Source organism: Anneissia japonica, unplaced genomic scaffold (assembly GCF_011630105.1).
Source record: "Anneissia japonica isolate Jap-2015-1 unplaced genomic scaffold, ASM1163010v1 scaffold1165_len1893470_cov193, whole genome shotgun sequence".
NCBI lineage: Eukaryota > Metazoa > Echinodermata > Crinoidea > Comatulida > Comatulidae > Anneissia > Anneissia japonica.
Window position 1 is genome coordinate 846,275 of NW_022709613.1, and position 7,871 is coordinate 854,145.

The following is a 7,871-nucleotide window of genomic DNA, read 5'->3' on the forward strand; positions in this document are numbered from 1 at the left end:
AATAATAAAATATTACAATTAAAATCTAACTTACAATTATCATAAACATGAATATTATATAGGCAAAAAATAGTACTATTGTTTCAAAAATACTTACATTCGAAATTGATTAGAACAAAATCTTCTTGTACAGTTTGAAGAAATAATGTTTGGCAAGGTCAACATCTTTTGTGTCTTTTTTTTCCACCAAATCTTTATGGTATTTAATAAATTTTGTACATACTGTAATTAGAAATAATAGATTAAAAAATGAGAGGCTTAGGATTAGGAATAGAAGAAGGTACTTTGATTTCCCGATTTTTAACACATTGGCCAAGTTTATCAAGGATGGTGGTAATATATGTGACCTCAACGGTCAAATTATTCAAAATATCATACTTAAGTTCATCAGCAAACATAAGTTAACTACAGTTTTTAAAAGGGTTGGATATATCGTTAACGAAAATATTGAATAAAAGAAGCCTGAAATTGAATTTGTGGGCAATCTAGAGTGGATATTTAATGTTTCAACCGCCCCAACCTCTCCCCAGATAACTCTCTGCTACCTGTCACTAAGATGAATGGAAATTCTTTCCAAATTTTCAAGTAGAGAGCTGCGTAAATGTTTTGGTTTATTGAAACTGAGATCTCAATCCTGATTATTTCATTATTGTCGTATTCTCAAAGGCAGGTACTCACTCGACCGACGCGATTCTATGGAGAACGCAACTTCACGACTCGAGTGCAACGGATCGTTTTAATGACGATCCGTTCAGATTGCAACCGACAAACAGCAGACGGCGTCCAGTCGTTATGCCCCTTTCACACATTTACGATTTTTGCTACGATTGAGCACGATTTTTTAATTTTTGAAAATCGCAGTGACGTAGTAGTACTACATTTTCCTTTTAATCGTAATTCACCGTAGCTCATCGTACTTGATATTGATGCCATCGTGGTGTAGCACGAGATTTTTGGAATTTTCAAAACAAAAATTGTGCTTAATTGTTCTGTACAATAAATCTTGGTCTACCGCAGCAGCATCTTGTGAGTGTCGTAATGTTGTCGTCATTGACGTGACGGCCTCTCAGTACATTCGTACTCATTCGTAGAGCGACAGCTTGCATATATTGCAGGTTTTTGAATATAGAGAATTATCAACAAATATGGCGAAAATGACAACATTCAAACATTCGTTAATTGCGCCTGTTTTGTCATGTGATTAGATAAATCACACAGGCGTCTTATTCAATCGTATTGACGCCGTGTTTTCGTCGTTGTAAAGTCGTACGGTAGTATTTGTAGTACGTCTTGACAAATCTTAAAGTGGTCTTACCATATGTTTATAATTCGTAACAAATTTCGTCGCACTATCACATCACTGCCGAAATACATGTTGACAGTCCTAAAAGCGTCTTGACAAAACTTAAAATTCGATTGAACTTGAACTTGAGTACGAATCGCTACGATAGAGCACGATTTTAGAACTTTCAAAAATCGTGCTCTATCGTAGCAAAAAACGTGAATGTGTTAAAGGGGTATTAGATTCGTCGTACGATCGTGGTACGAGGCAGTGAGTGCCCAGCCTAACGTTAAAAGGGAGGGGAGTGCCCGTCTCAGAAATCGATGTTTAAAAGATTTGAAATTACAATAATATCCCCTCTTAGGCTACGCTTTCATAATTTATTGCATCTTTGTACTTTGGTCCTTCTTGCTTGAGTTAGCGAATAATCCTAGTTTGGCAAATATAAATTGTCAAAAATTCTAGGAAATGCATTGTAGACGTGTGTGTATGTGTGTGTGCAGCCCAGCGACATGTTGTTCACATACGCTGCAGTATCTCAGTTCCCAAAGAACCTTATAATCTTGCCTAATATAATGTAGTTATTTATTGAATTAACACAAAGTTCTTCTCAGGTCTATATCTTCATTTTACACTTCAAGGATGTAAAAAAATCCTTAATATGTTATTTTAATTAAATATAAGGCACAGTTTGCATCATGTTTTCGGGTAATATAATCATCATTCCCTAATTCTCCCACGCATTTTAGTTTACATAATACCTGTGTAATTATTACAGTTTGATCGTTGTCTTCGATTTGTCATAACAAGAGTTCATAAAGTATCAGAATCAGAAATTGTGAATGTAAATCCCCTTTTAATAAAAATTTTACCGATTTAGTTTATTATTTTACTATATTAAGGCTCATAGAGCAAGGTTTAATTTATTTCAAAATATTATCACATTTTATCGCAATCTGTAAAATAATTATATTCTAATTCATATATGCTGTTTATTAACTATATTTTATTTGTGCAATATCTTGAGCTATTCTTATAGTATTCATAATGTTTGAAAATATTTAAAATTTTTGTTTATCATAATGTAACAGACTTAATAAAAGTGGGCAGCCCTCACGAAAGAGAGAGAGAAAAAAAAACGAAGACCAATCAACACATGACATAAAAATGTACATATCAAAATTAGTATTTTTAAACTTTCCTTGTCGGTGCTAGCCTGGGTTCCAGGCCCTAATTTTAGGTTACTCACTCTTTATTGCACTTAGTGCGCGCCATACCTAATTTAATTGGCGGCCCATACTCGATTTCTTCTTTTTCGAATTAGGGCCTGGGCAAACGATTCATGCGTACGATTTCCCACATCAAATTTGATGTGGGATATCGTATGCATGACTGATTTTGTATAACTTAATTGTTTTTGCCATTGCCAACATTAGTCTTGCTAGGGTCTATTCTAAATATTTTAGGCCCGTTTTATTAGGGAAGACTATTTAAATTTAGTCATGCCTAACCATGGCCCTATGGCCTAACTTGTCGACGCGAGTGACTCAGATTCGTGGCTCCAAAAATATGAACATTTGATTGGTTGAAATTGTTTATTTCGGTCCGCCCATTTATCCAAATACGGAATATAAGATTACGTCATTCTTTTGACATCCTGGTGCCTGATTTCAGTGTTTTACAAGTCGCTTATTCCGTCTATAAATTAACTTTCTCGTTGGTGGCGCTGTCCAGAATGAGAAAAATAATAAAAAATAAGAGACTTGTGGCAAGTCTACGTCGGTGCGTGCATAAAAGCGATATTGAAATTTGCATCTAACATGTGTATAATGATGTTCATAAACAATCGGAATTCTCTGTACTATATTATGCTAAACATTTACAGAGTGGACTTCATTATGTTGTGGTCATATTAGACTGTAGCATATTATTATTAAAGAAGTCCATTCAACAATCAACATAAAACATATACATCAATGTTATTAGGTTAAAGTTCTCACGTTGGTGCATATAAAACATAATTTCCTAAAATTTGTATAAGGCCTATCTGAGATTAACAGTCAATCATAATTCTCTGTACTATCTATGCTAATTTAACGAGTGGACTTCGTTATGATTTAAGGAAATATACATGTATATTGAGCTAGGCAAAGTTTATAAGTTTAAGAGTTAAAACAGAGGACTTCCTTATGTTTTGGTCATATTAGATTGTAATATCAATAAAGACCATTCAACAAACAACATAAAACATATCAAGATTATTAGGTTGAACTTTCCACATGAATATAACGTATTTTTTGGGAAATATGAGATTTACATGACATTTGAGAATGTACTAAATATAAAATCTTCAATATTTTACATTTTAATCAGTAATCTATCAGAAATACGGAGATTGGTTAATATACTGTAAAGCCTTCTGAACCCCTGCTGCAATACGAAAACTGTGATCCAAAAGGCAGTCAATATCCCATTTTGATTTAGTGTAGATGTTTTTTACATGTTTTTATTTTATTTGTATTCTTTTTATTTTGTTTGATTCATTTGTTTTTTTTAACAGACAGGTAAATGAATGCCTGAACTGATACTTTATGGGTTTCATATTACTTTCTATACAAAAGTGATATCATAAATCATAATATATAACTATTGTCCAAATTTCCAACCGTAGCTCAGGCTACTGTTGACACGTCACACCAAAGGGCCTGTTAATTAATCTTGCACAGGAGCCTGTCATCACCTATCTTCCTCCTCCTCCTCATCATCATCATTTTCTCCATCATCATAATTATTAATTGTCCATAGTAAAGTAGGGTAAAACTATGAATTCTGAGTGTATTCAATAATGAAGTCATGCACGAAAGCATATAGAAAAAAAACCTTTTCGAAGGAGGAGCCGAAGACTCCCTCCACCACATATCTAAAATTTGTCTTTCCGTGACAAAACAAGCTAGCTCTCTTCTCATGAATCCGCCCACGATGGGAATCCATCTGTGCGATAGTGTTTAAATTCTGGATCCGCGCTTTACATGTATTTAAAAGAAGTGCTTAAAAAATGTATATTTACAGTAGGCCTATATTAATTTATAGAAAATATCAGGAATAAATATACAGATAAATGCATGCTTTTTTCTTGTCAGTTGACTAGGTAATTTAGTGAAGAAATGAATATAGGCCTAAGTCCCAGGCAAGCGTATAAGGGAACTTTAGTCTGATTTTCCGCAAAAGCTTATTGTGTGTAGTAGACCTACTTGATTTGGATAAAAGCTAAGCCCACATAGACACTGAATTTCAACTGAAGAAAAAATGCATCCTAGTTTCTTAATCAATCATTAAAAATATTACACTAAAGAGAAGAAAATAATCGTAAACTATCATTAACCGTTCACCCCTCAGTTCACAGATTTGTGGTTCTTGAGTTAGGCCTATGTCATAGAGAAATGTTATGTCAAGGGGGAGTAGGTTGAGTCTAAACATATAATTTAGCCTTTTGTCCTATTCAAAACCTAATCAATTAACTTGTGGTCTATAAAAAAAAAATGGTTAGGTTTAAAGCTGACCAACCGTACCGGTGGCTACGACCCTGACATACATGTGTTGGTGACGTCACAAAGTGCGCTATGAAACCAAACAGCATAGAGTACAACTTAAAATTGATTAAAATTTTAAAATTTAGAAATGTTAATGGCTATAATTTAAAATAATAATAAAAAACAAATTGGCTTGTTCAAATTGTATAACCTGTTAATTTCGGCTGTGCAGTATTAAGACGAGTCGCATTCACTTCCTGAATTCACTGCGTGAACGTAAGCTGGTGCTCAGATAGTTGTTATCCTTAAAAGTGCTGCCTGTCTTTTTACTGTAGTATAGTTCAGACTAACAACACGACTATCCCACTACTTCATGTTACAGAGTATCAAGACGAATTCTTTTAAAATATTTAATCAATCGATACTGTATTCCTGAATTGTTTACATCCCTATGATATTACTATGTTCAGTTGGATAAAATAACGGTATGTATAATATTTACGCTTGCTATAATATAGCTTGATGTTACTCCTAATAAGACGCTTCATGGTGATCATCAGGTAATTCTATGTTGTTACCCTATGATGAGTGTTCATGGAGCAATCAGGAGTCTCTATTGTTTTACTACGGCGTAGTGTGTCGTTGTTGTAGAGACACTTAGCAACCAGTAATAATATATTTGGAACTACATTTTTCACCAGTGGCACACTTCTTAATGAAAGGTACGTCCAGAACAATCAACGAAAATAAATAGACAAAGCAAAGTTTACAAAGGATAATCAAACTAAAATAAAAATACGGTTCAAATCAAACGTAAAGTAAACGTGATATATGTTTAGCTAGGTAAAATTAAAATTAACTGCCCCTCTCCCATTGGGGATTTTTTAAGCATATGAGTTAGAAGAGTTTTGCCAAGTTGCTAATTCGGCAAACTCGGCGTAAACTCCTAGGACGATTCTGGAAGCTCGGGGAGAACTCTTACCTACTCGAGCAGCTCTGAACTCGTGGCGCTAATTTTGAACATGTTCAAAAATAGTGCTATGAGTTGACAACTTGTAGTAAACTCGAAGGACTCGTAGGTAACTCGTAGAGTACTCAGGGTACTCCTTCCTAACTCGTGCACTACTCGGGATACTCGTTGGTGGTTTTGTAATCCACGAGTTTGATGCGAGCACCCCGAAACTAGTACGAGTTAAGTACGAGCGCACCGAGTTGGTTACGATCACCAGGAACATTCGATAGGAATGCTCGTACTTAATATCTAATTCGGTACAAAATCGTTACGATCGCAATAATCTCGTAAAGCTCGAAGTAAACTCGGTGCTTCGCTCTGCATAATTCGTACCTAACTCGTAACCAACTCTAAGGTCACACCTCACTCGTAGCTAACACGTAGTAAGCTCGTGTAGAAATGTCTTTTCCCAAGCGAATTATGCCCCTTCCCACATTCACGATTTTTGCTACGATGGAGTACGATTTTAAAAAGTTTTAAAATCGCGCTCTATCGTAGTGATTCGTACGTACGTTTCATCAAGACGCTACTAGGACGCCGTCAAGATGTATTACGGCATTAATGCGATAGTGCGACGACATTTTGTGACGACGTATTACGAATTACCAAAATTTTAATTCGACGTCACTACGATTTTACAAAGACGCAAGCACGACGTTAGCACGATTTAACAAGACGCACATCACAAAAACAAACATCACACGACAAAAAAGCGCACTGTTCAAACACCATCAATATTTGCAAGCTGCTGCTATAGAAGAAGAAAATGTGTTGGCTGCTACAGTTTTGATATTTAAGAGTAAGCGTCGGTCACGTCAAATGCATAGGCCTAAACGAAGTGTATGGGTACAGCCATGGCTCTTACGTCGTCCATATTTTAGACAGTATGAACACTTACTAGTAGAGTTAAACAGAGAAGACCCAAGAGGCTTCAGAAACTTTCTCCAAGTGAGCAAGGAATTGTTCAGTGTGTTGAAAAACTTTTCTGACACAGAGCCACGTGATATAAACCACGGTCTTGATGGTATCCTGGTGGCATCGTATCTGATCGTCTTAGCACCGCTGCGACGTCTTGGCTTGTCGTAGGTGTTGTTGGTAGTACGAATGGACAAGACACAGTCACGACAAACGACGACAACGTTACGCTACTCACACGATGCCGCTGCGGTAGACCAAGATCTTTTTCACGGCTACGATTGAGCACGATGAACATTCCAAAAAAATCGTGCTCCATCACGATGACATCAATGCAATACGATGAATTATTTTTGACCACGACATTTACGACGAAGCTATCGTGCTCTGTCGTAGCAAAAATCGTGAATGTGGGAAAGGGGCATAAATCACGAGTTTCTCGGAGAAGTCTTGCGACTCTTGGATGAAATCAAACTAGGTGGGAGAGGGGTTTAGTGTCATAAACTGAAAATAACCTACTGCTGAATAAACCTGTCATAAAGTTTAATGAAATTCTTTAATTTAATGAACGTTTCTTCTGAAAGTGGCAGCACAATGGACACTAAAATCATTATAATTTTTGTACCATAAGATCGATGTAATATTTTGCCAAAAGAAGAATTAGGACACTTCATTTTTCACTGTATCTTGCTTATTGATGATCTTTTATTTCTTGTTTGTGTTTAAAAAAAATGGTTGAGCCAATATTTACCAACGGCAAGAAAGGAGCCTCTTGAAGATCTAACAATTTAGTTATTTCGAGTGTTTAAGGCCCGAAATCGATTTTACAGCCTCATATTCTGTAAAAATTACATATGATTTTTTTCATGTGTTGAGTTCTCCATTTGAGAGAGCTCTCTTTGACTGGAATCTGCCTCCGTAACTGGCACCACCACTAAATTTCAATTCTTGCAAAATCTGCGGGTGTGAAAAAATGTTGCCACAACCGGCATTTAAACCCAGAATCTTCTGCTGTGTATTCAAATACCTTAACCAACTGGGCCACTAGAACTTCGTTGTTAATTTGAATCCTATCATTCACACTTATTTGCAGTAGTCGAACAGCACCAGTTATTGATGTGCTGCAAATAAC